Consider the following 15882-nt stretch of genomic DNA (forward strand, 5'->3'; position numbering starts at 1 on the left):
GGTTCAGTAATGTAATATGTAGTATTTCAAAGGTACTACATAAATACTAATCAAACATGAATCCAAACCACTTCCTTCAATGGAAATAGATGAAAAGCTCCTGTGTGTGTGTGTGTGTGTGTGTGTGTGTGTGTGTGTGTGTGTGTGTGTGTGTGTGTGTGTGTGTGTGTGTGTGACTACAGAGTCACTTCCACTTTTCACCACCCATCTCTGCTTTTCAGTCTCATAAAAAGCAGATTGTTGGAAATCCCTCCAGGTCATCTGTCATCATGCCCTGTGCATGGTACAGGGAAAACACTTTGGCTAGGCAGTAGATACATTTTCCTGACACTCCAGGAAAGCTGATATTTATGTCTGGGCTGTTGGGGCCTTGTTTCAGTGGCTGGTGGCAAAACCTGCTCAGACAGCCTGAGGGATGCTGCTCTGAGGATTTTCTCTTTCCTCTTTTCCTCTGTTTGCGGCTTCCTCACTGCCCCCTTTTAACTGCTGATCTCTTTCACCATCCTCTCGACTGCAACCTGTGGCAGAGGGGCATCCTGGGGAGGACACACCCCTGGTGAGTTTACTGGAGCAGGTGCCTGGGGTGTGACTGGAACAGTGACCGTTTCACTCTCTGCAGTAAGACGCTGCCACCGCTCCTGTGTGTCCAGGAGCTTCTCTGTGCTGGTGTTAAGAGCAGAGCTGATGTTCTTATGCTTGGCCAGATGTTTCACATGCCTGGAGATATGCTGCCTTGCGGTAGGGTGCAGGATGCTGTTTGGGTCATTGCATGTACTCTGCACTAGGGCAGCATCATCCCCATCCACCTGCTTCAGGATTCAGGCTGTCTTTCTCACCATGGTGCTTGGCCAGGACCCCATCAATGGCTGTTCTCATGGGCTCTTTCCATCGACCGTGGTCCAAGACAAAAACGTGACCTCCTGTCTTGATGGGCCTTGTGCTGGCAACACAGTAAGAAGCTGACTGGGGCAGTGCTAGTGTTGCTAGCAGAGGTGTGCATGGCAGATCTGAATGAGAGGCACAATATTCTTTTAATAACAAAGCGTTGACTATACACAAACCTAAACCGTGTGTGTTTGTGTGTGGAAATGAACCCTGATGACATTCCTGAATAGCGTACCATCTAAATCGCTGTGATATACAGTGCCTTGCGAAAGTAACATCCCAAGGAGCACTGTGCAAGCGATAATATTGAAATGGAAGGAGTATCAGACCACTGCAAATCTACCAAGACCTGGCCGTCCCTCTAAACTTTCAGCTCATACAAGGAGAAGACTGATCAGAGATGCAGCCAAGAGGCCCATGATCACTCTGGATGAACTGCAGAGATCTACAGCTGAGGTGGGAGACTCTGTCCATAGGACAACAATCAGTCGTATATTGCACAAATCTGGCCTTTATGGAAGAGTGGCAAGAAGAAAGCCATTTCTTAAAGATATCCATAAAAAGTGTTGTTTAAAGTTTGCCACAAGCCACCTGGGAGACACACCAAACATGTGGAAGAAGGTGCTCTGGTCAGATGAAACCAAAATTGAACTTTTTGGCAACAATGCAAAACGTTATGTTTGGCGTAAAAGCAACAGGGTGATGAGCTGTGAACACACCATCCCCACTGTCAAACATGGTGGTGGCAGCATCATGGTTTGGGCCTGCTTTTCTTCAGCAGGGACAGGGAAGATGGTTAAAATTGATGGGAAGATGGATGGAGCCAAATACAGGACCATTCTGGAAGAAAACCTGATGGAGTCTGCAAAAGACCTGAGACTGGGACGGAGATTTGTCTTCCAACAAGACAATGATCCAAAACATAAAGCAAAATCTACAATGGAATGGTTCAAAAATAAACATATCCAGGTGTTAGAATGGCCAAGTCAAAGTCCAGACCTGAATCCAATCGAGAATCTGTGGAAAGAACTGAAAACTGCTGTTCACAAATGCTCTCCATCCAACCTCACTGAGCTCGAGCTGTTTTGCAAGGAGGAATGGGAAAAAATGTCAGTCTCTCGATGTGCAAAACTGATAGAGACATACCCCAAGCGACTTACAGCTGTAATCGCAGCAAAAGGTGGCGCTACAAAGTATTAACTTAAGGGGGCTGAATAATTTTGCACGCCCAATTTTTCAGTTTTTGATTTGTTTAAAAAGTTTGAAATATCCAATAAATGTCGTTCCACTTCATGATTGTGTCCCACTTGTTGTTGATTCTTCACAAAAAAATACAGTTTTATATCTTTATGTTTGAAGCCTGAAATGTGGCAAAAGGTCGCAAAGTTCAAGGGTCCGAATACTTTCGCAAGGCACTGTATCTTTTCAATAACAAAAAATATATTTTTTACAGCTGTGGACCAAAACTGGTTTTGGTCTACCAGCTTCAAACAGTGGTTTTGGTCCACCAGGTTCAAACAGTGGTTTTGGTCCACCAGGTTCAAACAGTGGTTTTGGTCCACCAGGTTGAAACAGTGGTTTTGGTCCACCAGGTTGAAACAGTGGTTTTGGTCCACCAGGTTCAAACAGTTGTTTTGGTCCACCAGGTTCAAACAGTGGTTTTGGTCCACCAGGTTCAAACAGTGGTTTTGGTCCACCAGGTTCAAACAGTGGTTTTGGTCCACCAGGTTCAAACAGTGGTTTTGGTCCACCAGGTTCAAACAGTGGTTTTGGTCCACCAGCTTCAAACAGTGGTTTTGGTCCACCAGGTTCAAACAGTGGTTTTGGTCCACCAGCTTCAAACAGCTGTACAAACAATATTTTTGGTTATTGAAAATCTATTTCACAGCATTTTAGATGGTACAATGATTCCACACACTATTCAGTGCTTGTCTTCTCACATAAACTGAAATTGAGCAAATCCTGTAGAATTTTTGCAACCATGAAATGACAGAGCGATTTCCACTAGATAACACAGATACTTTTATTATTACATGTTTTACATTTATATTATTTCTCAACAGTAGATTCCTTCACTGGTTTTCTTTGCATTTGTTTTTTTTCTCCCTTCACTTTGGTCTACTTTTATTATTATTCTATATTTTATTATTACTTTGCTATTGTTTCTCTATTTTCTTTCTCTCTGCATTGTTGGTAAGGGCCCGTGTGTAAGCGTTTCACTGTTAGTGTTGTTGTTGTTTACAAAGCATGTGATGAATACAATTGGATTTGATTCCCGAGACGGAACAAAGGAATGAGTAGTGTTGGTGGGGAGAAAAACAAATGGTTTCAATTGTGGGTGTGTCCATGTGGCTGGGGATCAGAAGTAACTGGTGCGAGAGAGACAGGTTGAGGTTGCCAAGGTCCGAGTAGAACAGAAGGTGAGTAGAGGATGATGGTTCAAGCGTGGTTACTAGGCCTAGGCCAATACAGAGTGGTAGGAATTTGTGCTTCAATAAGGTTGCCTTCTTAGCATACATTGTCAATCATAGAAAATATATGTTGTGATAGCAGCTGCGGATAAGTACTTGGGTGTTTGAGAGTTACAAGGTGTATTGAGTCCCTTCCTCCCAGGCCGTTGGCCTGGTGTAGGGTCAGTTAGGGTTAAAGTAGTGTAATGGGGTGTTTCATTTTTTTAAATTATGAAATAGTGGTATATAAGTGTAGGGTTAGTTGGTGGTATGTAATATGTAATAAGTAGTATGTAGTATGTAATAAGTCTAGGGTTAGTTGGTGGTATGTAATAGCGGTGTAGTGTAGGGTTAGTTGGTGGTGCAATTTTTTTCCTTTCCCCCTTCCTTTTTTTTTTGTGCATCACTAAATCTAATGTGATCGACCACACACTACTGCAGAGTAGATGACGTCATGCACAAACAAAATGTGCGAACGCCATGATACCAAAGAAGAAGACCTTATGGAGAAAGATGTCAGGTGCACAACCGCAGGTGAGTTCCAGAAAGGTATGATTACACCTCGTAGGATTGGGGGGTTTCAAATATAGAGGACGGGGACGGGAGGTTGATAGGTGTCAAGTACAAAAATTAAAAAACGTATTTCAGTAGCTAATGAGGAAGGACTTGTGGAAGAAAGTGGAAAAGTTGAAGAAACAAAGGGGGAAAAAACCTAGAAAAAGAGAGGAGTGCTACAGCAGTTCGAAAGGTGAAACTGACAAGGAAGAAGATGGGGGAAAGGTCGAGGGTACAAGTTAAACCTTTGGGAAAGAGAAGATTTTGGGTGTCAAGTAGAAAATCGAAAACCATACTTCAGTAGCTCAGAACGTGAAACTGATGAGAGTGACATGGAGTTTGAAAGAACTGAAGAGAGAAAGGATGACGTTTTAAAAAATGAAGGAGCGGATTCGGTGCTACAAGGAGCAGAGTTTGATGTGTGTCATGCCTGCTCCCGCTCTCCCTCTCTTGTGCTCGAGGTGCTAATTAAACGTTCACTCCCTGTACTTCCTTCTTGCAGAAGCATCATGGAGTTTTGGTTGGTGACGTGGAGTCTGGGTGCTATTGCCGAGGGAACCGGAGGTGCCTCAGCTAGCTCGTTGGGCATCCACGCCGTAGCTGGCTCGAGAGGTCGTCTTGCCTAGGTGGGCTCGGCATGCGCCGACCCCACGTCATGCTTCAGCCGGCCATCAGGCTCCCGCGCCTCAGCAGGTTCGTCGGATTCCCACACCTCAGCGGGATCACTGGGCTCTCACGCCTCAGCCACATTGTCAGGCTCCCACACCTGAGCCGTCTCGCTAGCCTCCCACGCCTCTGCCGGTTCATCGGCCTTCTACGCTCCAGCCGGCTTCTCCAGCGCCCATGCCGTGGCCGGTCTGTCAGGCTCACCCAGGTGGGACACCGGGTGGCACCCCTAGAGGGTGGGGGGAGGGGGTACTGTCAACCATGCTCCCACTCTCTACTTCGCCAGGCTGCCCTTCATTACGCACACCTGTCACCATCATTACGCACAACAATCTTTAGACAAGGTTTCAGGCAAGCTACTTTTCCTTTGCTAGCCAGCCAACTAAATCTATCACACAATCACATCAAGCAGCTGATATGACAGAAAAGGTATCTACATTTTTGTTGGTTTTACCTTGGATTAAATTGCCATTTCTTTGGATATATCCATTACAATGACCCTGATAAATGAATTTGCCTGGCTCAGAGAAGCTGTCAGTCTGGTCACATTCATAGAGATCGCACGGTGGAGGTCCCCAAAAAAACGGCAACATTGATCCACAGGTCGGAGAGGTAGACAGCAAGGTTTAGACAAACCTCAACTGTTTAAAACCAAATGCTAGCCTCTGGGCATTGGGAAATATTGAATATTACAAAATGTTTCCGCCCGGATTCAAACCGGGGACCTTTCGCGTGTGAGGCGAACCTGATAACCACTACACTACAGAAACCGAATGAGAAAAAAACTAAGGGTGTGACTAACTTTCGTGTGTGAGGTGAACGTGATAACCACTACACTACTGAAACTAAAGTCTGAATAGCAAATACTGAGAAGTGCGAAGGAACAATTTGTTAAAATGTGTTTCCACCCGGTCTCGAACAGGGGACCTTTCGAGTGTTAGGCGAACGTGATAACCACTACACTACTGAAACTAAAGTCTGAATAGCAAATACTGAGAAGTGCGAAGGACCAATTTGTTAAAATGTGTTTCCGCCCGGTCTCGAACCGGGGACCTTTTGCTTGTTAGGCGAACGTGAACCTCAGAACCTAATGAAATCAGAAATTACTTAGTCAATTAATTGAGCAATAAGGCTTGAGAAGCCGGGAATTATTGTGTGCAGCGGCTCTTGGAAGAGGCTTGGTAGTTCAAAACTTCTTCCATTTAAGAGTGATGGAAGCCACTGTGTTCTTGGGTACCTTCAATGCTGCAGAAATGACCAATCATTTGAATTTACCACAGGTGGAGGCGAACGTGATAACCACTACACTACTGAAACTAAAGTCTGAATAGCAAATACTGAGAAGTGCGAAGGACCAATTCGTTAAAATGTAGTTCTGCCCAGTCTCGAACCGGGGACCTTTTGCGTGTTTGGCGAACGTGATAACCACTACACTACGGAAACCGAATGAGAAAAAAACTAAGGGTGTGACTAACTTTCGCGTGTGAGGTGAACGTGATAACCACTACACTACTGAAACTAAAGTCTGAATAGCAAATACTGAGAAGTGCGAAGGAACAATTTGTTAAAATGTGTTTCCGCCCGGTCTCGAACAGGGGACCTTTCGAGTGTTAGGCGAACGTGATAACCACTACACTACTGAAACTAAAGTCTGAACAGCAAATACTGAGAAGTGCGAAGGACCAATTTGTTAAAATGTGTTTCCGCCCGGTCTCGAACCGGGGACCTTTTGCTTGTTAGGCGAACGTGAACCTCAGAACCTAATGAAATCAGAAATTACTTAGTCAATTAATTGAGCAATAAGGCTTGAGAAGCCGGGAATTATTGTGTGCAGCGGCTCTTGGAAGAGGCTTGGTGGTTCAAAACTTCTTCCATTTAAGAGTGATGGAAGCCACTGTGTTCTTGGGTACCTTCAATGCTGCAGAAATGACCAATAATTTGAATTTACCACAGGTGGACTCCAATCAAGTTGAAGAAACATCTCAAGGATGATCAATGGAAACAGGATGGACCTGAGCTCAATTTCCAGCCTCATAGCAAAGGGTCTGAACATTTAGGTAAATAAGGTATTTTTAAAATATTTTTTTCATTATAAAAACTATATGTTATCGCTTTGTCATTATGTGGTATTGTGTGTAGATAGATTTTATTTTATTTCATCCATTTTAGTATAAGGCTGTAACGTAACAAAATGTGGAAAAAAGTAAGGGGTCTGAAAACTTTCCGAATGCACTGTACCTATGCAGACTAGCTTCTTTTCCTTTGCTAGCCAGCCAACTAAATGTATCACACAATCACATCAAGCAGCTGAAATGACAGAAAACCATCTACGTTTTTGTTTGTTTTACCTTGGATTATATTGCCATTTCTTTGGATATATCCATTACAATGACCCTGATAAATGAATTTGCCTGGCTCAGAGAAGCTGTCAGTCTGTTCACATTCATACAGATCGCATGGTGGAGGTCCCCAAAAAGACGGCAACATTGATGCACAGGTCGGAGAGGTAGAGAGCAAGGTTTAGACAAACCTCAACTTTTTCCAAAAAAATGCTAGCCTCTGGGCATTGGGAAATATTGAATATTACAAAATGTTTCCGCCCGGTTTCGAACCGGGGACCTTTCGCGTGTGAGGCGAACGTGATAACCACTACACTACGAAAACAGAATGAGTGGAAAACTAAGGGTGTGACTGACTTTCGCGTGTGAGGCGAACGTGATAACCACTACACTACTGACACTAAAGTCTGAATAGCAAATACTGAGAAGTGCGAAGGACCAATTTGTTAAAATGTGTTTCCGCCCGGTCTCGAACCGGGGACCTTTCGCGTGTTAGGCGAACGTGATAACCACTACACTACAGAAACCTAATGAGTGGAATACTACGGGTGTGGCTGACTTTGGCTGGGTGGGACATTTATCGCTCTCAGAGCCTAATGAAATCAGAAATTACTTAGTCAATTAATTAAGCAATAAGCCTTGAGAAGCCGGGTATTATTGTGTGCAGCGGCTCTTGGAAGAGGCTTGGTGGTTCAAAACTTCTTCCATTTAAGAGTGATGGAATCCACTGTGTTCTTGGGTACCTTCAGTGCGGCAGAAATGACCAATCATTTGAATTTACCACAGGTGGATTCCAATCAAGTTGAAGAAACATCTCAAGGATGATCAATGGAAACAGGATGGACCTGAGCTCAATTTCCAGCCTCATAGCAAAGGGTCTGAAAACGTACGTAAATAAGGTATTTTTTAAATATTTAATGGGTATTATGGCTCTTTCTGTGGTACTCAATTTGGGATATTATGTGAGGTAGACATGAGAAGCCGGGAATTATCGTGTGCAGCCGAAACTTGGAAGAGGCTTGGTGGTTCCAAACTTCTTCTATTTAAGAGTGATGGAAGCCACTGTGTTCTTGGGTACCTTCAATGCTGCAGAAATGACCAATCATTTGAATTTACCACAGGTGGACTCCAATCAAGTTGAAGAAACATCTCAAGGATGATCAATGGAAACAGGATGGACCTGAGCTCAATTTCCAGCCTCATAGCAAAGGGTCTGAAAATGTATGTAAATAAGGTATTTTTAAAATATTTTTTTCATTAATAAAAACTATATGTTATCGCTTTGTCATTATGTGGTATTGTGTGTAGATAGATTTTATTTTATTTCATCCATTTTAGTATAAGGCTGTAACGTAACAAAATGTGGAAAAAAGTAAGGGGTCTGAAAACTCTCCGAATGCACTGTACCTATGCAAGCTAGCTTCTTTTCCTTTGCTAGCCAGCCAACTAAATCTATCACACAATCACATCAAGCAGCTGAAATGACAGAAAACGATCTACATTTTTGTTTGTTTTACCTTGGATTATATTGCCATTTCTTTGGATATATCCATTACAATGACCCTGATAAATGAATTTGCCTGGCTCAGAGAAGCTGTCAGTCTGGTCACATTCATACAGATCGCATGGTGGAGGTCCCCAAAAAAACAGCAACATTGATCCACAGGTCGGAGAGATAGACAGCAAGGTTTAGACAAACCTCAATTGTTTCAAACCAAATGCTAGCCTCTGGGCATTGGGAAATATTGAATATTACAAAATGTTTCCGCCCGGTTTCGAACCGGGGACCTTTCGCGTGTGAGGCGAATGTGATAACCACTACACTACGGAAACCGAATGATTAGAAAACCAAGGGTGTGACTGACTTTCGCGTGTGAGGCGAACGTGATAACCAATACACTACTGAAACTAAAGTCTGAATAGCAAATACTGAGAAGTGCGAAGGACCAATTTGTTAAAATGTGTTTCCGCCCGGTCTCGAACCGGGGACCTTTCGCGTGTTAGGCGAACGTGATAACCACTACACTACAGAAACCCAATGAGTGGAATACTAAGGGTGTGGCTGACTTTGGCTGGGTGGGACATTTATCGCTCTCAGAACCTAATGAAATCAGAAATTACTTAGTCAATTAATTAAACAATAAGGCTTGAGAAGCCGGGAATTATTGTGTGCAGCGGCTCTTGGAAGAGGCTTGGTGGTTCAAAACTTCTTCCATTTAAGAGTGATGGAAGCCACTGTGTTCTTGGGTACCTTCAATGCTGCAGAAATGACCAATCATTTGAATTTACCACAGGTGGACTCCAATCAAGTTGAAGAAACATCTCAAGGATGATCAATGGAAACAGGATGGACCTGAGCTCAATTTCCAGCCTCATAGCAAAGGGTCTGAAAACGTACGTAAATAAGGTATTTTTAAAATATTTAATGGGTATTATGGCTCTTTCTGTGGTACTCAATTTGGGATATTATGTGAGGTAGACATGAGAAGCCGGGAATTATCGTGTGCAGCCGAAACTTGGAAGAGGCTTGGTGGTTCCAAACTTCTTCTATTTAAGAGTGATGGAAGCCACTGTGTTCTTGGGTACCTTCAATGCTGCAGAAATGACCAATCATTTGAATTTACCACAGGTGGACTCCAATCAAGTTGAAGAAACATCTCAAGGATGATCAATGGAAACAGGATGGACCTGAGCTCAATTTCCAGCCTCATAGCAAAGGGTCTGAAAATGTATGTAAATAAGGTATTTTTAAAATATTTTTTTCATTAATAAAAACTATATGTTATCGCTTTGTCATTATGTGGTATTGTGTGTAGATAGATTTTATTTTATTTCATCCATTTTAGTATAAGGCTGTAACGTAACAAAATGTGGAAAAAAGTAAGGGGTCTGAAAACTTTCCGAATGCACTGTACCTATGCAAGCTAGCTTCTTTTCCTTTGCTAGCCAGCCAACTAAATCTATCACACAATCACATCAAGCAGCTGAAATGACAGAAAACGATCTACATTTTTGTTTGTTTTACCTTGGATTATATTGCCATTTCTTTGGATATATCCATTACAATGACCCTGATAAATGAATTTGCCTGGCTCAGAGAAGCTGTCAGTCTGGTCACATTCATACAGATCGCATGGTGGAGGTCCCCAAAAAAACAGCAACATTGATCCACAGGTCGGAGAGGTAGACAGCAAGGTTTAGACAAACCTCAACTGTTTCAAACCAAATGCTAGCCTCTGGGCATTGGGAAATATTGAATATTACAAAATGTTTCCGCCCGGTTTCGAACCGGGGACCTTTCGCGTGTGAGGCGAATGTGATAACCACTACACTACGGAAACCGAATGATTGGAAAACTAAGGGTGTGACTGACTTTCGCGTGTGAGGCGAACGTGATAACCAATACACTACTGAAACTAAAGTCTGAATAGCAAATACTGAGAAGTGCAAAGGACCAATTTGTTAAAATGTGTTTCCACCCGGTCTCGAACCGGGGACCTTTCCCGTGTTAGGCAAACGTGATAACCACTACACTACGGAAACCCAATGAGTGGAATACTAAGGGTGTGGCTGACTTTGGCTGGGTGGGACATTTATCGCTCTCAGAACCTAATGAAATCAGAAATTACTTAGTCAATTAATTAAACAATAAGGCTTGAGAAGCCGGGAATTATTGTGTGCAGCGGCTCTTGGAAGAGGCTTGGTGGTTCAAAACTTCTTCCATTTAAGAGTGATGGAAGCCACTGTGTTCTTGGGTACCTTCAATGCTGCAGAAATGACCAATCATTTGAATTTACCACAGGTGGACTCCAACCAAGTTGAAGAAACATCTCAAGGATGATCAATGGAAACAGGATGGACCTGAGCTCAATTTCCAGCCTCATAGCAAAGGGTCTGAAAACGTACGTAAATAAGGTATTTTTAAAATATTTAATGGGTATTATGGCTCTTTCTGTGGTACTCAATTTGGGATATTATGTGAGGTAGACATGAGAAGCCGGGAATTATCGTGTGCAGCCGAAACTTGGAAGAGGCTTGGTGGTTCCAAACTTCTTCTATTTAAGAGTGATGGAAGCCACTGTGTTCTTGGGTACCTTCAATGCTGCAGAAATGACCAATCATTTGAATTTACCACAGGTGGACTCCAATCAAGTTGAAGAAACATCTCAAGGATGATCAATGGAAACAGGATGGACCTGAGCTCAATTTCCAGCCTCATAGCAAAGGGTCTGAAAATGTATGTAAATAAGGTATTTTTAAAATATTTTTTTTCATTAATAAAAACTATATGTTATCGCTTTGTCATTATGTGGTATTGTGTGTAGATAGATTTTATTTTATTTCATCCATTTTAGTATAAGGCTGTAACGTAACAAAATGTGGAAAAAAGTAAGGGGTCTGAAAACTTTCCGAATGCACTGTACCTATGCAAGCTAGCTTCTTTTCCTTTGCTAGCCAGCCAACTAAATCTATCACACAATCACATCAAGCAGCTGAAATGACAGAAAACGATCTACATTTTTGTTTGTTTTACCTTGGATTATATTGCCATTTCTTTGGATATATCCATTACAATGACCCTGATAAATGAATTTGCCTGGCTCAGAGAAGCTGTCAGTCTGGTCACATTCATACAGATCGCATGGTGGAGGTCCCCAAAAAAACAGCAACATTGATCCACAGGTCGGAGAGGTAGACAGCAAGGTTTAGACAAACCTCAACTGTTTCAAACCAAATGCTAGCCTCTGGGCATTGGGAAATATTGAATATTACAAAATGTTTCCGCCCGGTTTCGAACCGGGGACCTTTCGCGTGTGAGGCAAATGTGATAACCACTACACTACGGAAACCGAATGATTGGAAAACTAAGGGTGTGACTGACTTTCGCGTGTGAGGCGAACGTGATAACCAATACACTACTGAAACTAAAGTCTGAATAGCAAATACTGAGAAGTGCAAAGGACCAATTTGTTAAAATGTGTTTCCACCCGGTCTCGAACCGGGGACCTTTCCCGTGTTAGGCAAACGTGATAACCACTACACTACGGAAACCCAATGAGTGGAATACTAAGGGTGTGGCTGACTTTGGCTGGGTGGGACATTTATCGCTCTCAGAACCTAATGAAATCAGAAATTACTTAGTCAATTAATTAAACAATAAGGCTTGAGAAGCCCGGGAATTATTGTGTGCAGCGGCTCTTGGAAGAGGCTTGGTGGTTCAAAACTTCTTCCATTTAAGAGTGATGGAAGCCACTGTGTTCTTGGGTACCTTCAATGCTGCAGAAATGACCAATCATTTGAATTTACCACAGGTGGACTCCAACCAAGTTGAAGAAACATCTCAAGGATGATCAATGGAAACAGGATGGACCTGAGCTCAATTTCCAGCCTCATAGCAAAGGGTCTGAAAACGTACGTAAATAAGGTATTTTTAAAATATTTAATGGGTATTATGGCTCTTTCTGTGGTACTCAATTTGGGATATTATGTGAGGTAGACATGAGAAGCCGGGAATTATCGTGTGCAGCCGAAACTTGGAAGAGGCTTGGTGGTTCCAAACTTCTTCTATTTAAGAGTGATGGAAGCCACTGTGTTCTTGGGTACCTTCAATGCTGCAGAAATGACCAATCATTTGAATTTACCACAGGTGGACTCCAATCAAGTTGAAGAAACATCTCAAGGATGATCAATGGAAACAGGATGGACCTGAGCTCAATTTCCAGCCTCATAGCAAAGGGTCTGAAAATGTATGTAAATAAGGTATTTTTAAAATATTTTTTTCATTAATAAAAACTATATGTTATCGCTTTGTCATTATGTGGTATTGTGTGTAGATAGATTTTATTTTATTTCATCCATTTTAGTATAAGGCTGTAACGTAACAAAATGTGGAAAAAAGTAAGGGGTCTGAAAACTTTCCGAATGCACTGTACCTATGCAAGCTAGCTTCTTTTCCTTTGCTAGCCAGCCAACTAAATCTATCACACAATCACATCAAGCAGCTGAAATGACAGAAAACGATCTACATTTTTGTTTGTTTTACCTTGGATTATATTGCCATTTCTTTGGATATATCCATTACAATGACCCTGATAAATGAATTTGCCTGGCTCAGAGAAGCTGTCAGTCTGGTCACATTCATACAGATCGCATGGTGGAGGTCCCCAAAAAAACAGCAACATTGATCCACAGGTCGGAGAGGTAGACAGCAAGGTTTAGACAAACCTCAACTGTTTCAAACCAAATGCTAGCCTCTGGGCATTGGGAAATATTGAATATTACAAAATGTTTCCGCCCGGTTTCGAACCGGGGACCTTTCGCGTGTGAGGCAAATGTGATAACCACTACACTACGGAAACCGAATGATTGGAAAACTAAGGGTGTGACTGACTTTCGCGTGTGAGGCGAACGTGATAACCAATACACTACTGAAACTAAAGTCTGAATAGCAAATACTGAGAAGTGCAAAGGACCAATTTGTTAAAATGTGTTTCCACCCGGTCTCGAACCGGGGACCTTTCCCGTGTTAGGCAAACGTGATAACCACTACACTACGGAAACCCAATGAGTGGAATACTAAGGGTGTGGCTGACTTTGGCTGGGTGGGACATTTATCGCTCTCAGAACCTAATGAAATCAGAAATTACTTAGTCAATTAATTAAACAATAAGGCTTGAGAAGCCCGGGAATTATTGTGTGCAGCGGCTCTTGGAAGAGGCTTGGTGGTTCAAAACTTCTTCCATTTAAGAGTGATGGAAGCCACTGTGTTCTTGGGTACCTTCAATGCTGCAGAAATGACCAATCATTTGAATTTACCACAGGTGGACTCCAACCAAGTTGAAGAAACATCTCAAGGATGATCAATGGAAACAGGATGGACCTGAGCTCAATTTCCAGCCTCATAGCAAAGGGTCTGAAAACGTACGTAAATAAGGTATTTTTAAAATATTTAATGGGTATTATGGCTCTTTCTGTGGTACTCAATTTGGGATATTATGTGAGGTAGACATGAGAAGCCGGGAATTATCGTGTGCAGCCGAAACTTGGAAGAGGCTTGGTGGTTCCAAACTTCTTCTATTTAAGAGTGATGGAAGCCACTGTGTTCTTGGGTACCTTCAATGCTGCAGAAATGACCAATCATTTGAATTTACCACAGGTGGACTCCAATCAAGTTGAAGAAACATCTCAAGGATGATCAATGGAAACAGGATGGACCTGAGCTCAATTTCCAGCCTCATAGCAAAGGGTCTGAAAATGTATGTAAATAAGGTATTTTTAAAATATTTTTTTCATTAATAAAAACTATATGTTATCGCTTTGTCATTATGTGGTATTGTGTGTAGATAGATTTTATTTTATTTCATCCATTTTAGTATAAGGCTGTAACGTAACAAAATGTGGAAAAAAGTAAGGGGTCTGAAAACTTTCCGAATGCACTGTACCTATGCAAGCTAGCTTCTTTTCCTTTGCTAGCCAGCCAACTAAATCTATCACACAATCACATCAAGCAGCTGAAATGACAGAAAACGATCTACATTTTTGTTTGTTTTACCTTGGATTATATTGCCATTTCTTTGGATATATCCATTACAATGACCCTGATAAATGAATTTGCCTGGCTCAGAGAAGCTGTCAGTCTGGTCACATTCATACAGATCGCATGGTGGAGGTCCCCAAAAAAACAGCAACATTGATCCACAGGTCGGAGAGGTAGACAGCAAGGTTTAGACAAACCTCAACTGTTTCAAACCAAATGCTAGCCTCTGGGCATTGGGAAATATTGAATATTACAAAATGTTTCCGCCCGGTTTCGAACCGGGGACCTTTCGCGTGTGAGGCGAATGTGATAACCACTACACTACGGAAACCGAATGATTGAAAAACTACGGGTGTGACTGACTTTCGCGTGTGAGGCGAACGTGATAACCAATACACTACTGAAACTAAAGTCTGAATAGCAAATACTGAGAAGTGCGAAGGACCAATTTGTTAAAATGTGTTTCCGCCCGGTCTCGAACCGGGGACCTTTCGCGTGTTAGGCGAACGTGATAACCACTACACTACAGAAACCCAATGAGTGGAATACTAAGGGTGTGGCTGACTTTGGCTGGGTGGGACATTTATCGCTCTCAGAACCTAATGAAATCAGAAATTACTTAGTCAATTAATTAAACAATAAGGCTTGAGAAGCCGGGAATTATTGTGTGCAGCGGCTCTTGGAAGAGGCTTGGTGGTTCAAAACTTCTTCCATTTAAGAGTGATGGAAGCCACTGTGTTCTTGGGTACCTTCAATGCTGCAGAAATGACCAATCATTTGAATTTACCACAGGTGGACTCCAATCAAGTTGAAGAAACATCTCAAGGATGATCAATGGAAACAGGATGGACCTGAGCTCAATTTCCAGCCTCATAGCAAAGGGTCTGAAAACGTACGTAAATAAGGTATTTTTAAAATATTTAATGGGTATTATGGCTCTTTCTGTGGTACTCAATTTGGGATATTATGTGAGGTAGACATGAGAAGCCGGGAATTATCGTGTGCAGCCGAAACTTGGAAGAGGCTTGGTGGTTCCAAACTTCTTCTATTTAAGAGTGATGGAAGCCACTGTGTTCTTGGGTACCTTCAATGCTGCAGAAATGACCAATCATTTGAATTTACCACAGGTGGACTCCAATCAAGTTGAAGAAACATCTCAAGGATGATCAATGGAAACAGGATGGACCTGAGCTCAATTTCCAGCCTCATAGCAAAGGGTCTGAAAATGTATGTAAATAAGGTATTTTTTAAATATTTTTTTCATTAATAAAAACTATATGTTATCGCTTTGTCATTATGTGGTATTGTGTGTAGATAGATTTTATTTTATTTCATCCATTTTAGTATAAGGCTGTAACGTAACAAAATGTGGAAAAAAGTAAGGGGTCTGAAAACTTTCCGAATGCACTGTACCTATGCAAGCTAGCTTCTTTTCCTTTGCTAGCCAGCC

General features: G+C 42.1%; 12 non-coding genes across 12 annotated transcripts; all 12 read right to left on the reverse strand.

Annotated features, from left to right (window-relative positions):
* Nucleotides 1–7147: 7147 nt before the first annotated feature.
* Nucleotides 7148–7220, reverse strand: trnav-cac. Its single transcript has one exon. It is a non-coding gene; the product is annotated as a tRNA-Val (tRNA).
* Nucleotides 7221–7349: 129 nt separating this feature from the next.
* Nucleotides 7350–7422, reverse strand: trnav-aac. Its single transcript has one exon. It is a non-coding gene; the product is annotated as a tRNA-Val (tRNA).
* A 1233-nt stretch (nucleotides 7423–8655) lies between these two features.
* On the reverse strand, nucleotides 8656–8728 carry trnav-cac. Its single transcript has one exon. It is a non-coding gene; the product is annotated as a tRNA-Val (tRNA).
* A 129-nt stretch (nucleotides 8729–8857) lies between these two features.
* On the reverse strand, nucleotides 8858–8930 carry trnav-aac. The gene has a single exon. It is a non-coding gene; the product is annotated as a tRNA-Val (tRNA).
* Nucleotides 8931–10163: 1233 nt separating this feature from the next.
* Nucleotides 10164–10236, reverse strand: trnav-cac. The gene has a single exon. It is a non-coding gene; the product is annotated as a tRNA-Val (tRNA).
* A 129-nt stretch (nucleotides 10237–10365) lies between these two features.
* On the reverse strand, nucleotides 10366–10438 carry trnav-aac. Its single transcript has one exon. It is a non-coding gene; the product is annotated as a tRNA-Val (tRNA).
* A 1234-nt stretch (nucleotides 10439–11672) lies between these two features.
* trnav-cac lies at nucleotides 11673–11745 on the reverse strand. The gene has a single exon. It is a non-coding gene; the product is annotated as a tRNA-Val (tRNA).
* A 129-nt stretch (nucleotides 11746–11874) lies between these two features.
* trnav-aac lies at nucleotides 11875–11947 on the reverse strand. The gene has a single exon. It is a non-coding gene; the product is annotated as a tRNA-Val (tRNA).
* Nucleotides 11948–13181: 1234 nt separating this feature from the next.
* trnav-cac lies at nucleotides 13182–13254 on the reverse strand. The gene has a single exon. It is a non-coding gene; the product is annotated as a tRNA-Val (tRNA).
* A 129-nt stretch (nucleotides 13255–13383) lies between these two features.
* On the reverse strand, nucleotides 13384–13456 carry trnav-aac. The gene has a single exon. It is a non-coding gene; the product is annotated as a tRNA-Val (tRNA).
* A 1234-nt stretch (nucleotides 13457–14690) lies between these two features.
* Nucleotides 14691–14763, reverse strand: trnav-cac. The gene has a single exon. It is a non-coding gene; the product is annotated as a tRNA-Val (tRNA).
* A 129-nt stretch (nucleotides 14764–14892) lies between these two features.
* trnav-aac lies at nucleotides 14893–14965 on the reverse strand. Its single transcript has one exon. It is a non-coding gene; the product is annotated as a tRNA-Val (tRNA).
* Between the last annotated feature and the right edge of the window lie 917 nt (nucleotides 14966–15882).

This window comes from Oncorhynchus mykiss, chromosome 8, assembly GCF_013265735.2.
Source record: "Oncorhynchus mykiss isolate Arlee chromosome 8, USDA_OmykA_1.1, whole genome shotgun sequence".
Taxonomy (NCBI): domain Eukaryota; kingdom Metazoa; phylum Chordata; class Actinopteri; order Salmoniformes; family Salmonidae; genus Oncorhynchus; species Oncorhynchus mykiss.